At 39.2% G+C, this 26,704-nt stretch overlaps 1 protein-coding gene across 26 annotated transcripts in view; it reads right to left on the reverse strand.

Annotated features, from left to right (window-relative positions):
- The window catches only part of ZBTB20 (zinc finger and BTB domain containing 20), a 493,834-nt gene that overhangs the window by 323,324 nt on the left and 143,806 nt on the right, over window positions 1-26,704 (reverse strand). For 24 of the 26 annotated variants that reach the window (XR_014525528.1, XR_014525529.1, XR_014525530.1 and 21 more), the window contains one exon: window positions 2,133-2,209. The exons of the other annotated variants lie outside the window; for them this stretch is intronic. The gene's annotated coding sequence lies outside the window, so the exon portion shown is untranslated. The remainder of the gene's footprint in view (window positions 1-2,132; window positions 2,210-26,704) is intronic. 26 annotated transcript variants of the gene reach the window in all.

Genomic DNA, 26,704 nt, shown 5'->3' on the forward strand with positions numbered 1-26,704 from the left:
ACCAAACTTGGTGGATGGGCGATATTACTTGCTGGTATGAGACAGCTCCCTATATTGCTAAGGAGGTTCATACCAATGTATGAGACCAGTAGTACTGTGCACCTACAAACTGGTGAAGGTACAGAAAAGGCAAGTATCTGGGATCAGCCAAGGATGTAATCTGGCAAAGCAAACAAGTGATTTTCAGTTGATTTCGAACAACGTGGGGTTTTGCACAGGGGTTTGCAAGTGCCACCAAACAGATGACTGGTGATGCCTGCAAACCCAGCTGCCTCTGTCTACATGGTCTGAAACCAACCCTTGCAGGCAAAGAACAGCTGGCTAGTGGTGCTTGCAAATCTCACTTTTTGGCAGGTTACAAGCTCCCAAATGGAAACAATCCCAGCAGGGCTTACATGTGGTGCCAAATGCAAAAGGCACCAAATGCAAGCCCTATTTGCCAAGGAACAATTAGGAGTCTGCTTTAAGGTTCCCAACTGTTTCTTTGCAGATGCATTTTTACCAGGTGTGGGGCAGATGTGTGTGGCTTGGGGGAAATGACCTTGCAGGTCAAATTATGATCCTTGTCATACCTAATTAGGCCCATGGGCTGAAGATTCCCCACCACTGCTGTATACAGTGGAGCCAACCCATCCATGTGTTAGAAAATTATCAGCAATTGGAGATGAGATGATGGACCACAGTCAGGAGTATATACTGGAATTGACAAAGATAACAATAGGGCTGCCAGAAGAAGGAAAAGGAAAGTCAAGCATATGAGTTCAAGAGAAGAGGTTAGATGGTAATGGGAAAGAGGGCAAGGCTCGGGCTACATTGATATCAGGGATGAATAGAAAACAGTGCATGTAGATATACACTACTGGTATATTTACAATAGAAAGGTAGATTACTGCATGATCATGTGAAAAACAATTAAGAGAGGCACTGTGATAGTTCTTCAATGTGCTGTTAAAACTAGTAAATGATCATGTATTATTAGCAGGGGAGGACAAAAGGTAGAGTGGAATCTACTGTGGATGATGTGAGGATGATCTCATGGATGATCTGCTGAAAATTTGAAAGGATTTCCAACTCCCCAGTCCAAACTAACAAAAGCAACAACAAAAAGATCTCCTTCGAGAAATGGGGCAGGAAATCAGGAATTATTGTTATAATTATTTATTATTATAATAATTATTTATTATTATTATAATTATTATTATTTCCCTAAGTTGTGTACAGATAAACCACTGATACAAGTGAAGAACGAAGTAAGCATGCAGGATTAATAAATGTAACAATGGCTATCCAGTATCAATAAACCAGAGATCAACAAATTGTGTTAAAGCATTATGCACTTAGTTCTGGTCCTGATAACATCCCTGAGCTGAGAATGTGGTCAGGGGCAACCTGTTCATTAATTCTAAGATTATTCCACCCCGAGCCACTATTTTGCACCAGGCTCCAGCTGGCAGACCTTGGAGTTATAGTAAAAAAACAAAGAAGATTCTGCAAGCCAGAAGTCTGCCTATTCCTCATTTATAGAATAATAGGGTTTTTATAAATAGCTTCTTTTCTTATTAAAGGCAGGAAGAAATACCATTTTGACTGTTTTATGCCACAATAGATCAGATGGGCACCAATGCACATAAGTACCCTCAATGCACACACAAGGAATTATACAACTTCAGTTGTGTTTGAGGCATCTGAATTCTGTTGTGGTTTCACAAGAAGCTCTTCTTTTTTATTTTCATTACAGCACAGGACAAAAAATTATCTTGACATCACAAAGGGGAAAGAATACTGTTTCTGATGCCATTCTGATACTTTATATTATCCTTCCTTGTACCAAAGTGCAAGAATTGTTGGTGACAGGATGACAGAAAATATATGTCAACGGAGAAAAAGCTCTACACCATTCCTAATGAAATTTGAAACAGCCAGCACAATAGATTAACAATTTAGGGTTTGACATAAAGCACACTAAAAACCCAGTACCATTTGGATTTCCAAAAATGTGTGTTTTATATACAAAATATTCCTAAATCCTATTCAAGGACAGCCTGACCGCTGCCCCCCAAGTCTAGTTACTATGCTAACAGTTTTGTGTCAAAGAAAGACTGACAAAAGGTACCAAAAAAGCTTTTACTTACAAGAATGCAGTGCAGCTCAATCTTTTTTGTTTTTAAGGTGCAATGATTTCAGCATCTAAAATGTAACTTCAGGCACTCTGAAAAGAAACAGGTTAAAATCTCTTTCAGTTATAATTGCTATTTCAGATTTAATTAAAAATTAAACTTTCATAATGTTTCACCATCCAAAGCAATGCATTATCAGTCAAGCATAGCTTCTTTTTCTTCTTCTTTTTTTAGTTAGAAAAGCTCTTTCCAGAGTAGTTTGTAATGAAGAAAGGAAATAAAGAAGGCAATTCAGAACAGAAAAATACAGCTCTACATTAAAGGATTCCAAATAGCGTGGCAGAAAAGGGAGAGAGAAATTCTCCTGCACCTTTATATCAACAATCTAACTTATTAAAAGAATCAGGCATAACAATTAAAAAAGACAGATGAAATTACATACCCATGATTGTGGGAGGAACGAGCAATAAAAAGCAAAACAAAACTAGGGACATTTTAGGACGAAACTATAATAAAAGAGAGTTTGCACTTTTAAATAGTGTCAGGCAACACAAACAAAATCTTCAAGCTTTATAGATTTGCTGCTGACTTCATTGTTGATGTGGATTACACCCACAATCCAATTTTTTAAAAGGTTGCTCTATAGAATCTTTAAATTTCAAACTGTTGCATAGAAATGAAAAATATGTTGAATAGTCTACTATTTTTGTTCAAAACAACTGGTTGTAAATCTCACTTTTTATGCAAAATTACAGAATAGTTCTTCAAGAGAATGGGAGAAGAAGCAGCAACTTTTTAGGGTTTGGGTTTTCTAACCACAGGAATGAATAACATAGTTTCAAATGCGAACAACTGGAATGGTGGTGTTAAAAGTGTCAGCGATTATTATGCTATAAACAAAAAGAAAAATAAATATAGGAATAGTAGGATTCCATGGTTTTTTTATGTCTGTAACAAAAAATACTTTAAAAAACCAAGCAAAACATAGAAGGGAAAGAATATAAAATAAGAAATAAGCCCAAAATGTTACAATATATTAACTAGATTCTTACTATCTATAATTTAACAACAACAAAACATGGCAGAAGACATATACAAATATTTCTAAACAGAGATGCTTCCTACATAAGCATCACCACCAGACATTATAGGGAGCCAATTCATACAACCACAACCTTGTGGGGGTACACAGGGTGGCTTGATAATGTTCCTGGTGAAGTGGTCATGAGATTACACATTTATGTCCAGAGTTTCCAATGGGTACATTCATTTTCTGGTCTACAGAAAAAGAAATAAAGTTACTGGTGGAGCACTAAAATGTGGGTATGTGCTGGGCAATGTACATTTACAGCTTCCTTAAACACACAAAGACAGCCCTCATACAGTCAACCACATGTCGCCACAAACCCAGAGTCACATGAATCTAAAAATTACAGCATTTAAGGCTGAAATCTTGCATGCAATCATGTGCATATTGACTTCGGAGAAATGTAAACTGGTGCAGCTGGGCATAGGAATGAAGTGAGATTGGTTTTCGTATACTAACTTTCCACACTGAAAGTCTGTTATGCCAATCCTGCATTTTGTTTAATAATTATTGGCAATGCAGTTGCAACTGGAAAAAGAAAAAGAAATGGAAAAGGGGGGAAAACATTATCTTTTATGTTGCTGATTTAGGATGTAACAGGCACTAGTAAAGAAGCTTGGGGATTATATAGGGATTGTTTGTTGTAAGTATTTTCATGTTTATTTATTTTTTTAAAAGCAGCTGAGGAGTATAGTGTTAATTTCACGATCAGCTCTTAAAGCTCCCTATAAGACATATATAATAAGAAATTTCACCCAAAAAGTGTCTGAGAAAAATGTATGTAAATCATCAGATGCATCATTTTTTTAAAAAAAGCATTCAAAATATATCATTAGTAAATGCCAAACCAGTCGACTTTGGGGCCAATGCTATATAAAGTGATTCATGAATTACAAATTAGAATTATTAATATTGTACTCACCAAGTTATTCCCTAACAAAAAGAACTTGGTATCATTTGCACACAGTTTTGAATAATTAGGAACCAATGAAACTAAGAGAAGCCATTTCCCCCCAATGCCATGGAGGCATTACATGATGGGCAAAACCATACCACTGTAATGTAAAATGCAAGTCTTGTTTAAACAATTCTATGCCATTTTCATTATAAAAACATGCTCTTTATTTGTTTCTTCCTAATAGTATTTATCAATTGTTTGGTCACACACTCTCAATTTGCATGCAGTGCTAAGCCACTCCATGGCTAACGTAAACAAACAATTACAGTGGTACCTCGGGTTAAGTACTTAATTTGTTCCGTAGGTCTGTTCTTAACCTGAAACTGTTCTTAACCTGAAGCACCACTTTAGCTAATGGGGCCTCCTGCTGCTGCCGCGCCGCCAGAGCACAATTTCTGCTCTCATCCTGAAGCAAAGTTCTTAACCTGAAGCACTATTTCTGGGTTAGCGGAGTCTGTAACCTGAAGCGTATGTAACCTGAAGCGTATGTAACCCGAGGTACCACTGTATGTGGGTACTCACAGCCAATTTAGGGCTGCTCTGCTGCTCCCACACCCTTGCTGATGCTGTGCTACCCAGAGCTAAGCCATGGTTCGAGTAAAATTATGTCCAAACCCAGACTCATGGTTTGCCTCAACTTTATAATTAACCACCAGAGGACTAAATATCAACACAATTTATGTTCAGAGAAAGACCTCATGGATCACTTGTCAAGGTCAGAAACCTCCCCCCAAAAGCTGTAGAACAGCCCTCAGATTTCGTTAGATTCCAGCTCTCATCAACCCCAGCTAGCATGGTCAATCATCAGGAATGATATGGAGTCCAGCAAGGTTTTGGAGGTTCCAGGCTGGCAAAGCCTCTTGTAGACTATTACCTGCAAATTTTCCCAAATATTTGACTTTGAAGATGCAATTACACGATAAACCAGAGCTGTAATTTTGAAGGACAAAAAAGTGAAAAAGTAAACTTGTTCTGGATATCTAAAAATGCTAAGATTGATTAAAAAACAACACTGAAATTTAGCTTTAGTACTCTTTGTGATGAGTGAGTGTACGTCTGCTGTTTTCATGACATGTTGCTTTATTGTTTTAATTATGCTGGTGATTGCCAGCCACTCTTAGAGAATAATGTTGAAGGGTGGGGCATGGAGTTTTTAAATAAATAAAAAGCTCTATTCTTGTATTTGTAATTTCAATGAAGCTCAATCACATGCATTAGCTAATACTTCTTAAAATTTCTCCCATAATTCAGTAGGATATTTACACATAACTGTAACAAAGATGAAAACACCCACATGCAGTAAGTACTAATTTGTAGACTGCACCATCTTCTGCAACACACTGCTCCATTGACCAACCCAGTTCCCACTGTCAGACATTACTCATTTAATGTTATGAAGTATTTTTTGTTTGTTTTTTTACCCCAGATAAATTCTCATCACTGAGGTATTTTTTAAAAAAATATTATTTAAGCAGTAAACATGCAAAAGGGTGTAGTAACGGTTAAAGTTTCAGAACTGAATGCAAGAAGACATTAACAGAGGCTATAATGCAGCCTTTAGCAACCTGCCACTCACCAGATATTTTGAACCACACCTCCTCCTACACCAGTCATTATTGATGGGAGGTGTGGGGGAAAACACCTGGAGGGTGCCAGGTTATAAAAGACTACTATAATGTATATTTAATGGCTGCTTTCACAAGTGTGTCCAACAGTTAAATCAATATCAGATTTTCAAGATATTAAGATTGTAATAAGGAGCTGTTCAGGAAGTCCATTGTGATGCAGCACAGTAACAAGAAACCTTAAGTTTAATGGCTGCATAAAAGGAACTGGACTTGGGCTGTGAAATATCCTAAGCCACTCTTACAGCTGTTGATGAGGTAGAATCGAGCAATCCTACAATTCTACGATTCTATGATTCTTCACAATGCCTCTTTGACAGTTTCCTCGTACACAGGGTGATGACGATAATCAAGTTGGCTGCAGAGAAGCTATAATATTCCCTATTCCAACTGTTTTCTTGCACAAGCTGTCCCTAGATCCTGTTTATGTTCCCAAAGAACAGGAACAGTTGACAGCATGCAGCTTTTGAGAGGCCTTGCCCAAATAATTCTTTTGCTAAAGATATAAATTCTTTGTATGGCAGAAATGAAACAGAAATTCTGAGAGCTTCAATACATTTCATGAGTTTTCCTTATAATCTTCACGTTGTCACAACATAGAAAGCATTAGAATTTGTTTCTCATAATGCTGTGATCTTTACAATCCCGTTTCTCATACTGAATGGTATTGTCTCCCGTGCCTCAAATTACCACCAATGCATAAAATAATAATACCAGTTGATAAACAGGGTTCCACCATAAAATCATAGCAGCACCTTTACATTTGTTCTGCTACAACACAAATAAATATTTCAGTGTGATCGGTGTTGCACATTAGTGAGAAACTGGGTGGATAAAGGAAATGTGCCGGACATAAATTGTTTGGATTCCAGCAGAGGCTTTCACACAGTCCCAACAAAGGAAGTGCATAAAGATAATAATAAAATTATTTAGATGGAAATTGTCATGACAGGATGAAAATTAATAGTGTTACTGGAAAACCAAGGAAATATGTAATTGGGAATGATAATTAATAATTATTGACATAACAGGTGAAGAAATGCATTGTCACTCTTGAAAACTGGTACAGTGTTCGTCAAACTGAACATTTTTACAAATCATGAAAGAAAAACCAAGGCGATGAAAGGCAAAACTAAAACAATGCAAAGAAGAAATTATATTTCATGAAAACTCAAGAAGCAGGGCGGAGAGCTGTGAAATTCAATACTGTAATAAGCAACCTGAGCTATTGCTGGAGGCAGAAAACTGGACTACATGGAGCTTTGGTTTGATCCATGAAAACATTTCTTATGTTCTTGAGCAAAATCTACCATTTGCCAGCAATGAGTAAAGGGGCTCCTCCCTCACCTCCGCCAATATCCTAACGAAAAACTTCCTTAATATTAAAGAAGACTGTCAGGAATTCAAGGTAAGCATGCACGGAAATTCATTTTCACTGAATTATTCACTTGGTGGTCTTGGTCTTCCATTCAACATACTTGCGTGTTTCAAAGTGATGAGCACGTGGAGACAAAACATGGTTCATTTTTTTTATATAGAGGGAAAGCAGCCTTTCCCAACCTAGTGATCTCCAGATGTTTTGAAGCAGAACCTACAGTAGCCCCAACCAGTATGGCTCTAATTCCAAAACATATGGAAGGACACATGTTGGACAAGGCTGGGTAAACCATACAGCACCTTTCCTCAACTTCATGGCTTCCTGATGCATTAGACTGTAAGTCCCATAATCCCTTACCATAAACCATGCTGTCTGGGCCTATAGTCCAAAACGTATGAAGGGCAACATATTGGAGAATGCTGCTACAGGGACTACCATACAAGAAAGTTATACAAACTAGCATTGGTTAACAAGGGGGTATGTGATAACGTTCTGCTTGGAAGAAACTTACTTCTTTGAGGAAAGTTTGCAAGGCAATTGAAAAGAAAACTGAGACTGCATGACTTTGTCCACTTTTCCAGCTCTATGATTTGACAAATAAGACAAGCAACCGCTGATGATAATGCTATCTAACCACTATCACTACTAAAATAGTTGACCACATGAACTCTCTCTGAGCTGCTTAGCAGGACAGTGGGATATAAATACAATAAATAAATGTTGTGCCCTTCCTCTCGACAAAATTAATTAAAAAAAACACCAACTAAAACTATTTAATATACTAATAGCATTCACAGCTGTTGCAACACCTTTTGCACAAACACTGCTAGCACTACGATTTGAGTCCCCCTTGGGCACAGCATCCTTAGTGGGGACCCCTGACCTAGAAGAGGCAGAATATGCAAAATGAGAATGCTCTTAGGTTGCATCGGACATTTTGGATACTCTTTGGATAACAAAGTGTTACCACTTGTTAGGCCAGAGGACTCTGTTGGTTTTGGAGTCCTTGCAAATGCCAAATTTGCCATCCATCCCTGGAGTCAACCTTAGTATAGTTGTAGCAAAGTGTCCAACTCCTGAAATTTCCCCAAAAGATCACCTCCTAACATAACTTTGCCCCTGACTGTCATAATGCTTTGGAAATATTTGATTCAACAGTAGTAATCAGTAACCAACTGTGCAGTGAATGATGCACAACGGGGAGAATCAGGGATGGAACCTGAATTCTGAATGTTGCCAGAGTCCACCCATTCCTATGTCATGTCATTGCAGTACATTTAGTGCTCTGCCCAAGATAATTCTTAATTTTATTAACTTAAAAAGTATACCTAAACTGAAAACAGGTCTGAGAAAGTGATGATGCAGGCTTAATTGATGATATGCTCAGATTAAAAAAGGAGGCAGTTGCTATCTCAGAAATAATTAGGATGAATAAATAATTCACATAATACATTTCCCATTCATATGACTAGCCTTTATCTTCTTTACGCACATGTCTGCATGGACAACCTTATTCCGGAAACCAGACAATCCTGGATTTTTTTTCATATCATGGTGCATTCCTTACCTCCTCCGGGCAACACTGTAGTGGGAATTGCTGAAGACATATCCATCATCATCTAATTCACATTTTACATTTGCTAATGGAGATATGCTCTTAGAATTAGTGTGTGTGTTGTGTGTGTGAACTTGAACAAACTCAGTTCTGGCACCTTCCAGGTGGGCACCATTGCCATTCTTAGAGTATGAGGAAGTTGTTCATGGTAAGTTCCAGAGATAGATAGAAAGATAGATGATAGATAGAATTGGCCCAAAGAATAAATCTTCAAAATAACCACAGCTAAATACCTAAACAAAACAGAAGAAAATAACTTTGGGAGATCTTAAGGAACTTGTAGAGGGGGGTTCTATCTTGAGGTGTGGTTGAGACCCAAGCAAACTCAGATGAAGCAGCCCATTAGAGCCACTTAATAATTCTCTTCTGGAAACTGTCAGAGTAGCCCAGAATATTGCCGCTATAATCCAAAACTATGAGTTAAACTTACTCTTCTGCACAGAATAGCAACACCCAAATTCAAAGTTAATGCCTCTCAATTCTGCACTGAAATGTGATCTCTTAAATTTTATTCCAGTCAACTTCTGAGCAGCTATCAAATCTCATGTTTTGATTCTGCAATATGCAGAATCATTTATAATTGTTCATGCTTAAATTGACATGCAGATCTTTTAACAAATAGAAAAATTAATCACAGAAAGGAAAGAATGTTTTGTATGATACTGCATTCAAAATTTGGTAGTCGTACTTCATGGCTACTGTCTTAAGTAAACACCTCCAATCCTACCATCACTCCATTTTTTAAAAAATTTCTCCTAAAGATCACAGTTAATCCAAGTAAAAGGTAAAGGTAAAGGGACCCCTGACCATTAGGTCCAGTCGTGGCCGACTCTGGGGTTGCGGCGCTCATCTCGCTTTATTGGCCAAGGGAGCCGGTGTACAGCTTCTGGGTCATGTAGCCAGCATGACTAAGCCACTACTGGCGAACCAGAGCAGCGCACGGAAATGCCGTTTACCTTCCCACCGGAGCAGTACCTATTTATCTACTTGCACTTTGAGGTGCTTTCGAACTGCTAGGTTGACAGGAGCAGGGACCGAGCAACGGGAGCTCACCCCGTTGCGGGGATTCGAACCGCCGACCTTCTGATCGGCAAGTCCTAGGCTCTGTGGTTTAACCCACAGCGCCACCCACGTCCCGGTTAATCCAAGTACTTCCATGTGGATCTTGCTTTAAGTACATCTCCAGAACATGGTTGCATTGCAGCAAGCTAGTACAGAAGTCATATTATATCTAATGACTTCTATAGTGTGCCCCCTCCCAATTTTTTCTCACTATGTCTTAAATCTTCTTGATCTTTATGAAGCGCACTTGTAGATCAAACCAAGTAGTTCATTTAGTTCAGCAGTCTGTTTTAAAAGTGGTTAACCTGATGCCTGGTAAGGCAACTCCCAAGAGACGATGATCACAGTATTCACGGATATACAGATCCACAGATTCCAGTATTCACAGGTATACAGCCTCTGGACTTGGGTTTTTATATCTTTAAATATTGACAGCCTGCCTCAATGGGCATCACAATGGTTTTTCATGTCAAATCAATTGCAAAATTTCAAACTATCTCGTATTACCTCTATCTTTGAAAAACAGTTCTTTACGAAGTACTGCCGTGTTGTTTCGCCCCTGACCCTCACAGGGACAAATTTAGATCTCGCTCTCAAAACACTGTATTTAAAAATGCTTCTTTCATTGGTGAGCTGCAGGAGGAAAGTTATTTCTCTTTGCTCTAAACCACATGCTGCCCAGAAGGAGGAAGTTCCACACAGTAAATGTATACAGAACAGTTTCCTACCTCTGTGTGCCGTAGAAAATCCCACTGTGTTAAGTAGGGTTCTACTAAGGCCACTAAAACATATTAGCCTATTAAACTCTCTGTTTCTTTATTGTTCTCCAAATGCTAATGAAATGTTCCAGTACAGTGTTTATACTAGAGTACTTTAGAAAAGCAATATGCTAAAAACGTTTCTCTTAAAGTGACAGCATTTCAAAAGAGAGGTTTCCACAAAGCAACAGACAGGCATTTGCTGCTCTGCTGCTAAGCCTCCAAATTTACAGTTACTATCCAATGTAAGCTCTCTGGTTTGGGATCAAGTCACTTTTTGGTTAGCATAGTGTTATAAGAATTCAGGTATCATGGCAGACAGAATTTCTCCTATGATGTATGTATGATGCTTTTAGGGTAGTCTTTGGCTAAGGGGTTGGGCAATGTCAAAAGTCTTTAAAGGTTCCTGCACACTTTTGTTTTGGGTCTCTCCCTCCTTGCAAAGAGGGGAGGAAACTCTGTTGCAACAGAAAAATAAATATCTACCTTTCTTTCCACTGGATCCTGCCTCCATCCATTATTCTCTGACTGATCATGGACTTAGAAGACTCAGAGTCCCACGGAAGTTTGGCAGCAAAAGCCAAACCCCAATTTTTACATCAATAGTAACTATTGTAGTGTTGCCCTATAAAACGCATAGTGGATATGAAGCAGACAACAATCTACAAAGAAATTTTAGTACCACTTTGAAGATGCTTAATGTATAATATCATTATGCAGATAAAGGGATGCCATAAGCAGTTATGAAATAACTATAGCCCAGCTGCTGCTTCTTTTGTGATCACTCGTAGCTGAGTAAGATTGTCTTCCATAAACACGGTTTTAACAATGAGTCCGTAAGTGACTGTGGAGGCCAATTCTGGCTCCACACGCCCTTCCACAGTGGGGACATTGTTTCCGGGCAGGAGTTGATCACGGTGTGGATTTGCCAAACGTGCCTTCCTCCTAGCACATTTCTCCCTTGCATCCTGAGTTCAAGTGTCTTTCTTCAAAGCCCATGACCCCTTTGGTAAAGGCTGTTCTCCAACTGGAGCACTCGCAGGACAGTGTTTCTCAGTTGTCAGTGTTTATACTACATGTTTTAAGATTTGCCTTGAGACAGTCTTTAAACCTCTTTTGTTGACCACCAGCACTACACTTTCCATTTTTAAGTTCGGAATAGAGTAGTTGCTTTGGAAGACGATCATCAGGCATCCACACAACATGACCAGTCCAATGAAGTTGATGTTGAAGAATCATTTCTTCAACACTGGTGATCTTTGCTTCTTCCAGTACACTGATATTTGTTCGCCTGTCTTCCCAAGTGATGTGTAAAAAATTTCGGAGACACAGTTGATGGAATCTTTCGAGGAGTTGGAGATGGCGTTTATAAGTGGTCCATGTTTCACAAGCATATAGTAAGGTTGGTAGCTTTGTACAATAGCTTTGTAAACAAACATTTTGGTTTCCCTGCGAATGTTCCGGTCCTCAAACACTCTGCACTTCAATCGGGAGAAAGCCGCACTCACAGAGCTCAGGGGATGCTGGTTTTCGGCATCAATGTTGGCTCTTGTGGAAAGATAACTGCCTAGGTAGAAGTGATTGACATTTTCCAACGTTACACTATTGAGTTGGATTTGTGGCACTGCAGAGGGGTTGTTTTGTAATTGTTGGTGCTGCATTTTGGTTTTTTGGATGTTGAGTAATAGGCCAAGCTTTTCGTAAGCTTCTGCAAAGATATTTAGGATGGTTTGGAGGTCATCCTCTGAGCGTGCACACACTACATTGTCATCAGCATAATGAAGCTCTATGACGGAAGTTACAGTAACCTTACTCTTTGCTTTCAGCCTGCTCAGATTGAAGAGCTTTCCATCTGTTTGATATATGATTTCTACTCCGGTGGGGAGTTTCCCTTCGACAAAGTGTAGGATCATGGCAATGAAAATAATTAATAGAGTTGGGGCAATAACACAACCCTGTTTAACACATGATCCCACTGTGAATGGTTCACTTTGAGAGCCATTGTTATCTGCAATTGTTGCTGTCATATTATCATGGAGTAGAAGAATGATGTTTACAAATTTATCTGGGCAGCCAATTTTCAGAAGGACAGTCCATAGGGCATTACGATTTACAGTGTCAAAAGCCTTAGTCAGGTCAATAAATGCCATATGCTGGGGTTGGTTTTGCTCCCTGCATTTTTCTTGAAGCTGTCGAGCAGTGAAAAATCATGTCCACTGTCCCCCTAGAAGGCCGAAAATCATTTTGGGATTCAGGAAGGGTCACCTCAGATATTGTTACGAGACGGTTTGCTAAGATCCTTACAAGAATTTTGCTGGCCGCTGAGTAAGATTGTCTTCCATGAACACAGTCTTAACAATGAGTCCGTGACTCCCCTTCGACCTTACTGCCTTGGGGCACCCTGCTGGGAGTACAAGACTCCCAATGGCTTCGCTCACAAGGGTCATAGGAACGTGCATGGCCACTCACCATGACAAGGTGATTCAGCCAGTGAGTAAAGCCCAGCAACAGTGGCAGCAGCCACCTGGCTTGCTTTTGCTTGCCTCTCTCTCCTGGATTCCTTCTCACAGGGCAGCTTCAGGTAGATGCCTTGTAGTGGGATGGGACATTGCAACAGGAACAGGAGCCGATGTTCTGCCTTTCCCCATTTGCTTGCCCCCCCCCCACTCTGAATTATAAACAGCTATAGCTTTGTCTTTGTGAATTTCCTACACACTCCTAAATAAATAAATAAATAAATAAAATGAAAACTTTTCAAAAATGGGAAATGTTCCTAGTAAAATAACCACACTTCTAGCATACTTTTTTCTTTTCAGTGCAATGAATAACTCCTTCACGCATTCCAGAGAAGTGGGTCTTGCTCAAGAGATGGAGGTAGGGACACAGTATCTGGAGGAAAAGGTGCCCTCTGGCTTTGCACTGGGAAAACACACCACTTCCCATGTACACATCTCACCCCTTAAGACAAGACACGGAAAGCTAGAAAGGCATGGTGAACAGGAAACAAAATCAGTCTGTTATGCTGCTTCCGCACAACATACAAATCAGATACAGTATGGACCTGGAAAAGCTATACAGCCAAGTTAGCACTCCCACCGAAAAGACTAATTAATCAACATCAAGTCTTTAGGAACTATGAATGAAATGTACAAGATACATTCTATGACCAGAATTCTTCATACATCAATTAATCTTTGGGCTTATCCCAAAATACTCCACTGGTTCCTATCCCCAAACTCATCGCTTTGTGCACAAGGGATTTGCCCCTATCCTACTTTCCAAAAGGACCCAAGTGCATTTCCGCTAGGATTCATCTTAGCCTTTCATTATTATTTTCATTATACTTCAAGGTTATACAGTTAAAATTACTAATTTTTTATTTGAACATTTATATTAAGCTACTGAGATTTTTAGCAGCTTAGCAGCCTTATTTCTTTGTAAGAGAGTAAGCCTCTTAGATTCTGCATATGGGCTTCTCATCTAAAATGAAAGATTTCAGAAATGAATTGAAAGGTAACACTGACTTAATGAGGCTTTTTAAACTAAGGACTGAATATCGAAACGTACAGTTCCACCCGTTACACAGCTTCCGAAGCTCAGTCTCTCACACACGCTTTAGCATCATTACCACTGAGTGAATGAAATAGTAACACTTTCACTTCTATAGTTACTGTACTTCAAAGGTATTCTCAGCTGAACCTCAAAATATTATTTCTTGGAAGCAAAAAAAACTAGTTGGGGATTCAAACAAGAAATTACTTCCAGGCCACAGTAACTAGATAACAAGTTTGAGCCAAAAGTATTGATATAAACAACTTGTGACTCAGCTGTATCTCCGGTTACAACCAATTTACTTTTACATATTTTTTTCTTGAAACCCTGGGAAATCATTCGAGACTACTGCAATTTTATCTCATAGTTAATTTATAAAAGATTATTTGAAAATATTTCATGTTGGGATAAACATTAACAGGAGAGAATTAAATATAAATATAAAACAGCAGAAGTAAACAACAACAACAATATCCATGGCCATTATTTATTACATGTCTAATTGGACAAACTCCATACAAAGATAAAAATAAACAAGACTTTGCCTGCAGCCTTACAATCCAAAAATTGCAAAACAAACAATAAAATTATTATTTTAAGAATAAGAAATTTTGAACTCTGTTTGGAGCATGGGGAAAAAGAAAATTCATTGCGGGGAGCAAAAAGAATCAGCTCTGTCCTTTATATGGCTGCATGGGATGGAGAAACCTCTCCAAAAGAACAACCCTGGAATATACTGGAATATACAACCCTGGAATATATATGAATCATAGAATCTTAAGAATTGGAAGGCACACCAAGGGTCATATAGTCCAAACCCCTGCAATGCAGGAATCTCTGCAAGAGTATCCATGACAAATGACCAGCCAACCTCTACTTAAAAACCTCCAAGGAAGGAGAGTCCACCACCTCCTGTGGGAGTCTGTTCCACTGCTGAACAGCTCTTACTATCAGAAAGTTTTTCCAAATGTTTAGTTAGAATCTACTTTCTTGCAACTTGAAGCCATTGGTTTGAGTCCAATCCTTCAGAGCAGGAGAAAACAGGCATGCTCTCTCCTCCGTGTGACAGCCCTTAAAATGGCTATCATATCTCCTCTCAGTTTCCTCTTTTCCTGGCTAAACATACCCGGCTCCTTCAAGTGCTTCTCATAAGGCTTAGTTTCCAGACCCTTGACCAGCTTGGTTGCCCTCCTCTGCACATGTTCCAGCTTGTCAACACTCTTCTTAATTTGTGGTGCCCAGAATTGGACACAGTAATTCCAAGTGTGGTCCAAGGCAGAATAGAGTGGTACTATTGCGCCCCTTGATCTGGACACTATACTTCTGCTGATGCAGCCTAGAATAGCATTCACTATTTTTGCTGCTGCATCACCCTGTTGACTCACGTTAAGCTTGTGGTCCACCAAGACTCCTAGATCCTTTTCACATGTACTGCTAATAAGCCCAGAATCAGTGTCCAAGATGACAGCATGGAAGTGATTTTGCAACTCTAATAAAAATAATAATAATTTATTATTTATACCCCACCCATCTGGCTGAGTTTCCCCAGCCACTCTGGGCGGCTCCCAATCAAATGTTAAAAACAGTACAGAATTAAATATTAAAAACTTCCCCAAACAGGGCTGCCTTCAGATGTCTTTTAAAGATAGGGTAGCTGCTTATTTCCTTCACATCTGAAGGGAGGGTGTTCCACAGGGTGGGCGCCACTACTGAGAAGGCCCTCTGTCTGGTTCCCTGTAACCTCACTTCTCGCAATGAGGGAACCGCCAGAAGGCCCTCGGCGCTGGATCTCAATGTCCAGGCTGAACGATGGGGGTGGAGACGCTCCTTCAGGTATACAGGACCGAGGCCGTTTAGGACTTTAAAGGTCAACACCAACACTTTGAATTGTGGTTGGAAACGTACTGGGAGCCAATGCAGATCTCTCAGGACCGGTGTTATGTGGTCTCAGCGGCCACTCCCAGTCACCAGTCTAGCTGCCGTATTCTGGATTAATTGCAGTTTCCAGGTCACCTTCAAAGGTAGCCCCACGTAGAGCGCATTGCAGTAGTCCAAGCTAATGGTTTGCGACTGTCCTACTTCTGTGCGTCACATTCCTTCAGGGGTTAGACTCTTGCAATGGGCAATCTTTCTCCACCTTGGGGGCACCCCATCTATCTTTGTGCTCAATCTTAGTCAACTCAGCTCTATCAAGTAACTCTGCATGTTGTCCTGTTGCTTCAGGTGTGGCTAGGTGGGCCTCAAGTTGCTGCACCTTCTCTTCCAGCTTGCACTTGCTACAAGTGTACTGTTGCTTGTTCTCTGGCAGAATGACAAACATGGCACAGGTGTTACAGGTCGCTGCAGCCTCCCTCACCCTCCATGTCTCTGGTCCTATGCATACCAAGAAACAGAACTCAGGACCTCCCCCACACTCCCTCGCAAACACCCCTGTTTGTGATGCCTGGTGGCGAGTTCCCAGGATCTAACTAACTAACTCCCTCAGCCTGGCTTCCTCTCCGCTGTAACTCCTCCCCCTCCGATCCTATGTTCCGACAGACAGAGCAATCAGCCACACACATCCTCAGGCCTGCAATGAAAGAAAAATAATCAGGACAAGCAATCAAGACTCTAGCAAAGCACTCAGTCACTCCCTGAGGCCTGCTATCAATCTATCAAACTTTTAAACAGCTCAGAAAAGCAAGCAAGAAAGCAGCCTTACTCCAAAAGACAAAAGCTCACCCTCTTCAGTCTCCTACAGAAATCCTTGTTCCTGTTTGCGAGGTCTGTTCTAACTATATGGAATATAACTGTATGGAATATAGTTAGATGCAAGGAGCACTTAGTTGTCTTTTCAGAACTGTCACTATAAATCCTATGACCATTTACCTAGAGTACACCCCACTGAATTCAGTGGGACCTACTTCTAAATACGTATGTTTGACCTGTAATTGCACAGAATTACTTTGAGAATGACTATGGCACATCAGACAATATCCACTAAAGAAAACCCCTTAGCAGCATCTAACCTATCACAAGAAAAAATATAGTCAAGTAGATGAAACAGACAATCTGATTTGGCTTCAACAAATATGTAAAATAAAATTCACATATGGCTTTTATGAGAGCCCCTCCCCCCCCCCCGGCAACTTTTTCACATATATTGGATCCCTTCTACCTCCCATCTAGGTGCAATCTTCATAGCTTGTTTTTCTGGCTTTCTGGCTTGCCAAATACACATGCATCTGCCACTAATATAGGCAAAGATTCATTTTTCAGGCCAGCTTTTTATTTCTGTGCTAAACCATTCCACTTGGTATTTTGCTAACTCACAATGGCAACTTTTACAACCCACCTGGACTGTTAGAAATGTGCCTATTGCATTTGCAGGACACATGGAAATGTGTATAGCTGTCTAATAACTGAAACATTCAGAGAGGAGGTGATGGTGATGATGGTGATTCAGTATTACCCATGTTGCCATTACTCTTAATAAAAGACAAACACACCAAACCATAATTGAGACATGATTGTGATTTATTAAAGAAAACCACACCAGGGCCAGTTCCTTGAAATGGTTATAGAAAGCTTTTGGCTTAGAAGATATCAGTGCATATGCTGTGTAACTGTAGACCACATACTATGGCCTTGATTATATACTAATTGGACAGTAGTATCATTGTTCTGAAATAATAATACTACACCTTCCAAAATACACAGGGAGTTAAATTCCCAAAGCTAGGTAAAAAATCTTTTAACTAATAAATGATAGCTAACTGAATTAAGTTGAAAGCTTTACAAACCACATAATTTTATGTCTAAGAATCTGAAAAAGCAAAAGAAATGTTAATTTTCTATGAAAATAAGCAGATAATTAGAGGTACATGTGGGAAGATGTGGGAAGGAAAAGAAGAGAAAAGCCCCAGAGCAAGTCATTGCTCAGTCACTAGGCAAAGGCAATTTTTAATCCTTAACCAACTATTGTACACTCGCTTTAATGAAAGGCAGTACAACCAAACCATTAACTTACCCTTTTACATTATAAAAAGTAGGAACGAGGCACTACTATTTATCTCTTGTTTCATGCCCACACAAAATACGGAAACAGGGAAGGACTGTAGCTCAGCAGTGGACACACTATCTGAAGCGCTGGAGATCTGCTGCTAGCCAGAATAAATGACACTGAGCTAGATACTGAGCTAGTTTCTTGTGTTTCAGGGTATCTGTAAGTAAACATAGTGCATTTTTGGCATGTATTAAACAGAGGCATGTCAGCAAATATCTGTAGATGTGCCATTTCTAGTCAGATGTAACAGTGGGAGGCAAGGTTCGAGGTTAACAAAAATCCAAGAAGTGTATGGCTTGCAGCCATGCTTGCTTATATCTTGCCTCTATAGCTGTTTGGGGGAAGAAGAGGTACAATGGAGAGAGAGATCATGAAGATCCATGTTGAGGTTTTAAATAATCTCCAGGAACACATAAACTTCCTCCCACCTTTTTCTTCCTGCTGCTGCTGCCATATTTCTTTCCCCCGCTTTGTGAATGCAATGAGGAAAGTCACTGAATGTGGCAGACTGAAAAACAGGAGCTCTACAGCGTTCGAAGTGTGGCAATGGAATGACATAGTCATGGGACAGCTTGAGGACTGGACATGCACACCTTTACTGGAGCATATAATGTGGCAATGGTTTGGATCCTAAGGTAAGTTAATTGAAGGAAGTCAATAGAAGGAAAGTTTTCCAACAACTTCCATCCCCTGCACACCCCAATATATTCAATATATATGATGTGTGGGTTAAATAAGGATGTTAATAGCATGCATCAGCATTCTTCAATCTTGCAGGATCTACTTCACTTTTTCTTAGAACTCCAAGGTCTGCCAGATGGATCCAAGTGCAAAACAGGGGTTTAAAAAGAGGGGCAAACACTTAGAATTAAGGCACCTCTTGGGACATCTCAGCCCAGGCATTTATTTTCATCACCTTTACTCAGTTCATCACAGTCTTTTCATACATCCCCGCCCCCCAGGGTTCCCAAGTTTTATTTGTTTCAGCAGTTTAATGTTTATGTTTGTTTGCTGGGTGGGGTGTTCTGCTTTTTAGAAACCATTTGCAATCACTCACAGATCTACCAGTAGGTCCTGATCTACCTTCCGCCCATCCTAGAATACAGAGCAGCAAGAACCGTATAAAGAAAGAAAGAAAACTATTCAAGGAAGAAAAAATCATCTATTTGACTTTCTCACATAGTGCTATTTACAAGGTAAAATGCAGTGGTTTAAAATAAAAGCTTGTAGGCGAAGTCCTTACTGATACCAAATGCTTAATACTGTGTACAATGGTCCCAGTCTGACCTACTGAAATTTCAGTATCACTATATTAAACCAAGGTTGTATGCTGAAACTAAGCCTCATCTCATCTTCAGGTATAATGCCAAACACACCAGGTGGGTTTTGACTATGGTTTGGGTTTTGACTATGGTTTGGTGTGATGTTTTAATGACAAACCTTTTCTTTTTTTAAAAAATGCCAGTAAATTATAGTTGGAAACTATGGTTTGTGTTAATTATGGTTTGGCGTGACCTCTAAACTGATCCATCATAGTTAGAATTACTGTTCTGTCTTCAGGCAGCTCAGGGCAGAGTGCTAAACAGATGAAAAATAAAAGTAGATTGTCAGATCTAAACCGTGGTTTGTCTATATGTTTGGATACTCAAAACAACAATCTCAGTTCTAAACTGTAGAAGCACAAGGTATTGTTTAGTGTGACATCTCAAATGAGATACTGTGTTTAATTCTGAATATGCTTTTTAATGTTGGTAAACTGGATCAACAGAAGTCCTGGTCCCTGTGCCTGTGATTGCTTTTTTCCTCCTCCCTCTTTTTACATCATGTCATTTAGATTGTAAACTAAGGGCAGGAATTGTCTTTATTCTGATATTTGTAAGCTGCTCTAGGAGCCTTTTTCAGATCATGAGCAGGGTAAAAATGCTTTAAATGAATGATACATACATACATACATACATACATACATACATACATACATACATATCAATGGAGCAACATGCAAGACAAGGACCAACATCAGTCAAAACTGACCCATTTTTATGACATTTTCTGGGGGTGGGGAGATAAACTTCTCCTTAGTGACTAAGGTTCTCACATGCATATTAACTTTCCCAGCATAGCTACAAGCTTTTAAATTAAACAATTAAATAAAATAAACAAGTGAACAACTGTTTATCTTATCAGTGGTTTTTGCAGTAAAATACTGTATATTTTTTTCTGTTCCCCTTCCTCCCACCTCAAACTTCCACCACATATACAATCTGACTCAGCCCTAAAAGCCTGATACTACTGAGATTCAACTCAGCCTTAAACAGGGTTGAAGGATAAATGCCAGCCAGTGTCTAAATTACTGAAATGTAAAGTGATAATGTCTATCACATTGCAAGCTTCAGTGTTGGGATGCTCTCAGCCTTACTGCTTCAGGGAGGAGAAATGAAAACTACAGTGTTGCTGTCATTTTTAAACATATACCTTGCAGTCCCTTTAATACTACATTAAGGACACTGCTGGGATTCAGTATTTAAAGTATTTGTTACTCTTACATTCTGATTTGGAAGTGGGTCAATAACCTTCACTCTTTGTGGCATGCATATTTTGAAAATAAAGGCTATTTGCCTAAACACACCTCAACCTACCTGGTCCTAACAATCACTCCAGCCTTCAAAACATGTGCTGTCATGAATAACAAGAATTATGGGAATGTGCATCAGAGCCATTTTCTCCTTTCTTGCCGCTCTCCGTCTGCCATTGCATGATGTCTTTCTTGTGAAGATCCTGGCTTGTATTAAGACAAAGTTCCTTGTTGTGTCCAAGCCAAGGACCCCAGCTTAATGGCAGTCAATAAACCAGGAAAACTTCAGTTTACAAAGCCTGGAATAAGAATCTGAATGGAGCCAACTTTGTTCTGAGAAAAACTCCATCATCAGGACATTGGACTTAAAGAACCCTAAATTAATAATATAGCTTATGAGTTAAACTCTTAGCAATGACCATTAAAAAACAACAACCTGTCAATTGAAAACTATCAGTCTGTTCTGAACAGCTTTTAACACATTTAGATTTTTTGTCATAAAATATTCTATTTATTTCCCAGCAGCTGGTGTCAAAAAAGTTGTTGTTTTTAAATATTACTCTTAAATAAATAAAATCTGTTTTCATATTGTGTAAAATTAGTTTTGCCTGCTGTGAGTTTGTGGCATTATGAAGTGATCAGTTCTCTCCATTAATTATTTAAAGCAAGGCTATCAAATAAACTAGACTGAAACATTGTATAATATGTACAATTTGTATAAATCTGGCATTTGTGCTTGTACACAGTGGAGATCTTACTTGCCCTTTCACAGTTTGTTGTTACAATTCTTATCCCACCTATTTTACAGTAGATGAAGAAACATTCTGCTTTTGTGCATGTGAGGCCCAACACCAGTTTTCCAATAGCACACTACATCCTTCCTTTGATGGCACCAAGATATATTTAAATAATTCCCCTGGCTGTTCACATGGGTAATTGCTTTTCAACTGGCCTTGGGTGGCATTAAACTCTTTATTTATTCTTTGTTTTAATTTCTGGTTTGACAATGCCTCATACTTTTATCAAACACTACTTGCATTGTTAGCAATTCCTCTGGAGTCTTAAAATTACCCTGTCTTTCAAGGAAGCTATAACTGTATAGCCATAATTATTCTCATATTTTATTCTCACTGCCATTTTTGGAAGGAAGGAAGGGGTGGGAATCTCTCTGGCTTAGGAGACAGAAAAATACTGTGTCAGATCTGTAATGACTTTCAAGGCAAAGGGTTATCATGACAGTACCAAGAGATAAACTGATAACAATTAAGTATAATCATCACTAAGAATGAATAATAAGTGGCCATAAATTATTGTGTGGAACCTTTCTGTATATGTATTTTCCTGGAACTAGGTTGCCTGAGATAAGGTCTCATGCTCTGGTATAGCTTATGTAAGGTTCCCAGAATGCCATGTTTTGTTTGGTTTTTGTTTTCTTCTTCTCCAATTCCCTTTCCCCCCTTGATGCTTTTATTTATATAGGACAGGGAAAAGAAACTCATAGGAAACTACAACTACCACCAGCCCTGGCCTTTGGGCATGCTGGCTGGGGCTGATGAGCACTGGAGTCCAGCAACATCAAGAGGACCATCAGTTTCTCTTCCTTAATAGAGGCCAACATGGGATAAAAGGACATTTTTAAGCCAACAATCTGAATCTAACTTTAAGATGTGTATGGCACATGTATAAGCTACAAACAGCCTAAACTGGGCTAAGGCCACAGTGCAATATTTCTAAAGTGATCCCTGTGCTAACAAAAGGGGCAGCTTGTCTCCTTGCTCTAACAATTAATTGAATCCCTGATGAAGCTCAAGAAGGTCCTGCTGGCACTGCTCTGCTTGCCCTCCAACTAAAGCCCTTTTCACATGTTCAACTGAACATCTAACACAGGAGGGAACAGGGTTTCACCTACTGGTCCAACCCCTGTGCCTCCTCGGTATCACCATATAACATTGTATGAGCAATTTATAATAGAAATGGAAGAGGAAGAAGGATTATTTGCTGCTATACTTCTCTTCCCAACTTGTACAGCATGAATCTACATCCTAGGATAGAGCTTCCTGAGAATGAAACCAACTGGAACTGCAGCCCATGGTATCCTGGATTTCTTGTTGCATGATTCACCCTGTTACTTAAACCATAAAATTCTGACTGAATCTACTTCACTCCAAACTTCCAACTAAGTGTGTCGTATCTTTTCTCCAGTGATTTCTTTAGCTGGTTGAAAAATTCAGGAGAAATTGTTTCTGATAATTCAGTGATCTGTGTTTGCTAATCATCCCTGGTTTTAACAAACCAAACTGATTTCATGAAGGAGAATTCCTAATCAGTAGCAATTCTCAGTTTTATGCTGCAAGGTCCAAAAGATTAAGTTCCTTTTGCTGAAAAGATGAAAGCACAATTCTAAGCTACTCAGTGCTCCATATACTACCACTTCCTAGCTGTATCTTACTTTTGCCTATGCCTACATCAAAATACAGGGTCTCACAAGCTATTAGACCAGCTGCTTGGAATTATTTTGATTTAACTGACAATTTTTTTTGTTCTTGTCAGGGAACTGCCATCAGCTCAGAGGTGAGAGGTGGAAGGGCAGCTGAATTACAGGGAGCCTCCAAAGATCGCGGGAAGCAGCACTTCCTCAGCGGAGGAGGGAAGCCCCGCCTCTAGTGGGGAAGAGATGCAGGGCTCGGAGGATGCAAGAAAGAGCCAAGACACCGTGCATGAGCAAAGCGAGAGGGAGGGAGGTCCCCGTTTACCCAAGCCCTCCCTGCGCAGTAGGTTTTCACGCAGAGAGGGGAGGCGTCGGATGGTGGTCAAGAGACTACTCTGCTGGGGAAAGTTTAAGGACCGCCCACTCTCAGATTCTGCTAGTGACTGAGCAAGACATGGAATTGAGGCATTCTGCACTGTAAATGTTTTTGCACCAATAATAAAGCCTTTGAAAAGACCAGTGGGGATCTTGCCTGTTCGCTCTTGAACAACCACGCCGAAAGGCATAACAGTTCTCATTAAGACTTTGTAATTCATACATTCCAATATACCATATCACAAATGAACAGGACTCTAAAAGCCTCCTGATACCTGGGTATATTAGAACATTTCTTCTTTAAAGATGAAGATTCATGGTGACCCTCAATATAGAGGAACTGACATTGATGGTGTTTTACAAAAATCAAATTGCACAACACTTTTCAACCAACTGTTTATATTTTGCATTGTTTTTCTTTATTATTTAATAAGATTCACAGAATCAAAGAATAAGATATCAACATGAGATACTAGGTGAATATAGGCCTAACTAGCAAATGTGGTGAACGTTTGCATTTTAAAAGTGGACTAATAATATAGATGATTATATGCAATAATACAGATGATTGTGACTAGCTATGGATTGTTGTGCAGCAGGGCAATGAAGTGCTTACCTATGTGGACAATGATGTAGTTTGAAGGAGCTTAATAAAATATTTTTCCCCCTCACTGTAATCCTCTTCACAGTGACAAAAATGGAGGAAGTTTAAAAAACATAATATTCAGTTCAGAATTAGTTCACAAGGATTGGGGGCTTGGTGAGATGTTACAACATCAGACTGATGAGAGGTCAAGCCAAACAAGACATATTTAAAGTGTGGGTCCCATTTTTCCACATAGAAATAGTGTTAGAGAGCCATCCATTATCCCTTTTACTTTTCGAAAGGTGGACTTACTTGACTTATGAAAGGCACCATGTTGTAATCTATTTTGTAAGTCTTTTGGGCTTTAACACCATTCACATTTGCTACATCCCCTTTTCCCCCAATTCAGATTTTATTATTAATTTTGTTACTTTACTGCTATATGTATTTTTACTTTTTTTAAAATGGACATCTCTCTCTCTCTCTCCCTTTCTCTCTCTCCCTCCCTTTCTCTCTCTCTCTCCCTCTCTCTCTCATAATATTATTCACTTAGGGAAAATGCAGGGAAATTTTCAGTTACGAAGAAAAATCTAAGGATTGCATTGCTTTTGAGCCTGTGAAGCCATCCACTTTGTAATTTCACACCTTGATATCAAGTTTAACCATATATATACTCAACTCTCTCAGCCCCCTCATCATATAACAGCCACTGAACCAAAACTTTCAGGGATGTGACTGTAGTTTCTTACCAAAATAGTAACAACAACACAACATGCTGCAGTAATCTGATATTATAAGATGCAGTTTAGAAACTCTTATTGTGACTTAGACTTGTTGTTCCAATTTATCCCTTCAACACATCCAACTTGCAAACCAAGTGAGTAGTTTTGTTTATACTGTATAGGAAAAATGTTCCTATACAACATACACCAAAACATAAATGAATTCTAAATAAATGCCTCAGAAAAACTGCAAATACATCTTTCAAAATATATAAAATAACACTTGTACTGTAATAGAAATGTGCAATCTTTAAAATCTGAAAACCATGTGTGTAGGGAGTGACAAAATACAGTTTTTCAAGGCAATTTTAAAAAAAAATTCAGCGGCATCTTAATTCCCTGTCTAAATAACCTATTTTATGACATATGAGGTAGGAGTTTGATCCTAGAAACTTGAAACAAGCATAGCTAGTAAACATACCTAAATTTAGTAAGGATCCCATATCTCTTGGTTCATACCAGATGTCAAACACTTGATGGCAATAGTAGGAAACAGGCTCTGTCCATTTCCCCCTGAATATGTTTCCAGTGACCAGACAGGGTTCAAGCAAAATAGACTTGGTGTGGCAGATTGTGACTATTTATTTACCACAGCAATTTTTGCACCACCTCAATTTCACTACTTTCTTGGTACCATGACTGGGATGTACCTTTGGCTGCTGCCATAACTTGAGTAGTAATCTGTGAACCTCAAATTACTGGGGAAATGAAACACACTTTAGATAGTTCATATCTGTAACAGGCTGTCATTCATAATTGTTGTCATCCTATCAGCATCAGTTAGCTTCTTCACCATCAGCTCTTCACACACGGTTCCTCACAAAGGACAAGCATTAAAGGGCCTGGTTTTGATTAAGAAGTGCCATCTCCATAACCATCCACCTAAATATGCTATTGCACTCAAAAGATATATTCCTATGGACTGGTACGGAGAACATTCCACAAGTACAATGAGTAGTTGCTCAGTGCCATCCTCTGACATTTCCTGCCAGGAACAAGCAAGAACCCATCCAAGAGCTTCCCCACAAACTCCAGAAGAACCCAAAAGAGCAAAATGTTAAGCTGTAACCCTCAGTTCTCAAAATTCATCCACTGTAAATTCAGTCCATTAAAGTTCTGTTCTGAATTATTTTAAAGTAGGTCATTCTTAAAATATCATCATTTATTTTTTTAAACTGCCCAGCTTTGGAATTCTCCCCCCCCTTTTTTTTTTGGTCAGGAGAATACAGTTATTTTAGTTAAACAAAACAGTTTAGAATTATTACCATATTATGCCCTCATATCAGAATTTTGCAGGATTTTGATGTAATTTTTTTATATAAACACACACACACATCCACACAGACACACACACAAAGAGGAAGTAAAAGCAACTTCAAGCAGTGCATATTACGTTGAAGGCTATGGAAACAGCCAAAAACTACATGGCGGTGTTGTAAGCATAGATATGATTAATGGAGTTCAAAGCAGTGTTTTCCAGTGGTTGAAGACACAACAATCACTACTTAGAGGAATGAATGATATAGGATTTGTTTTCATATCAATGTTTTTTAAAGCTTTTGCTTAGAATTCCTCGAGTATTTGGCTTTTAATACTACACAACCTCCCCATTAACTTGAAAATCAACAATGTTAAGCTTCCCCTAACCAAGCAGCAACATCACCATCACCATGATAATCATCACCATTAATTAATTACACAGTTTAATCTGGATACAACAACTGTCTCAGCTAATACCAAGAAAGGAAAGGGGGGATTTGCATG

Source organism: Podarcis liolepis (assembly GCF_965112155.1).
Source record: "Podarcis liolepis genome assembly, chromosome: 4".
Classification (NCBI taxonomy): domain Eukaryota; kingdom Metazoa; phylum Chordata; class Lepidosauria; order Squamata; family Lacertidae; genus Podarcis; species Podarcis liolepis.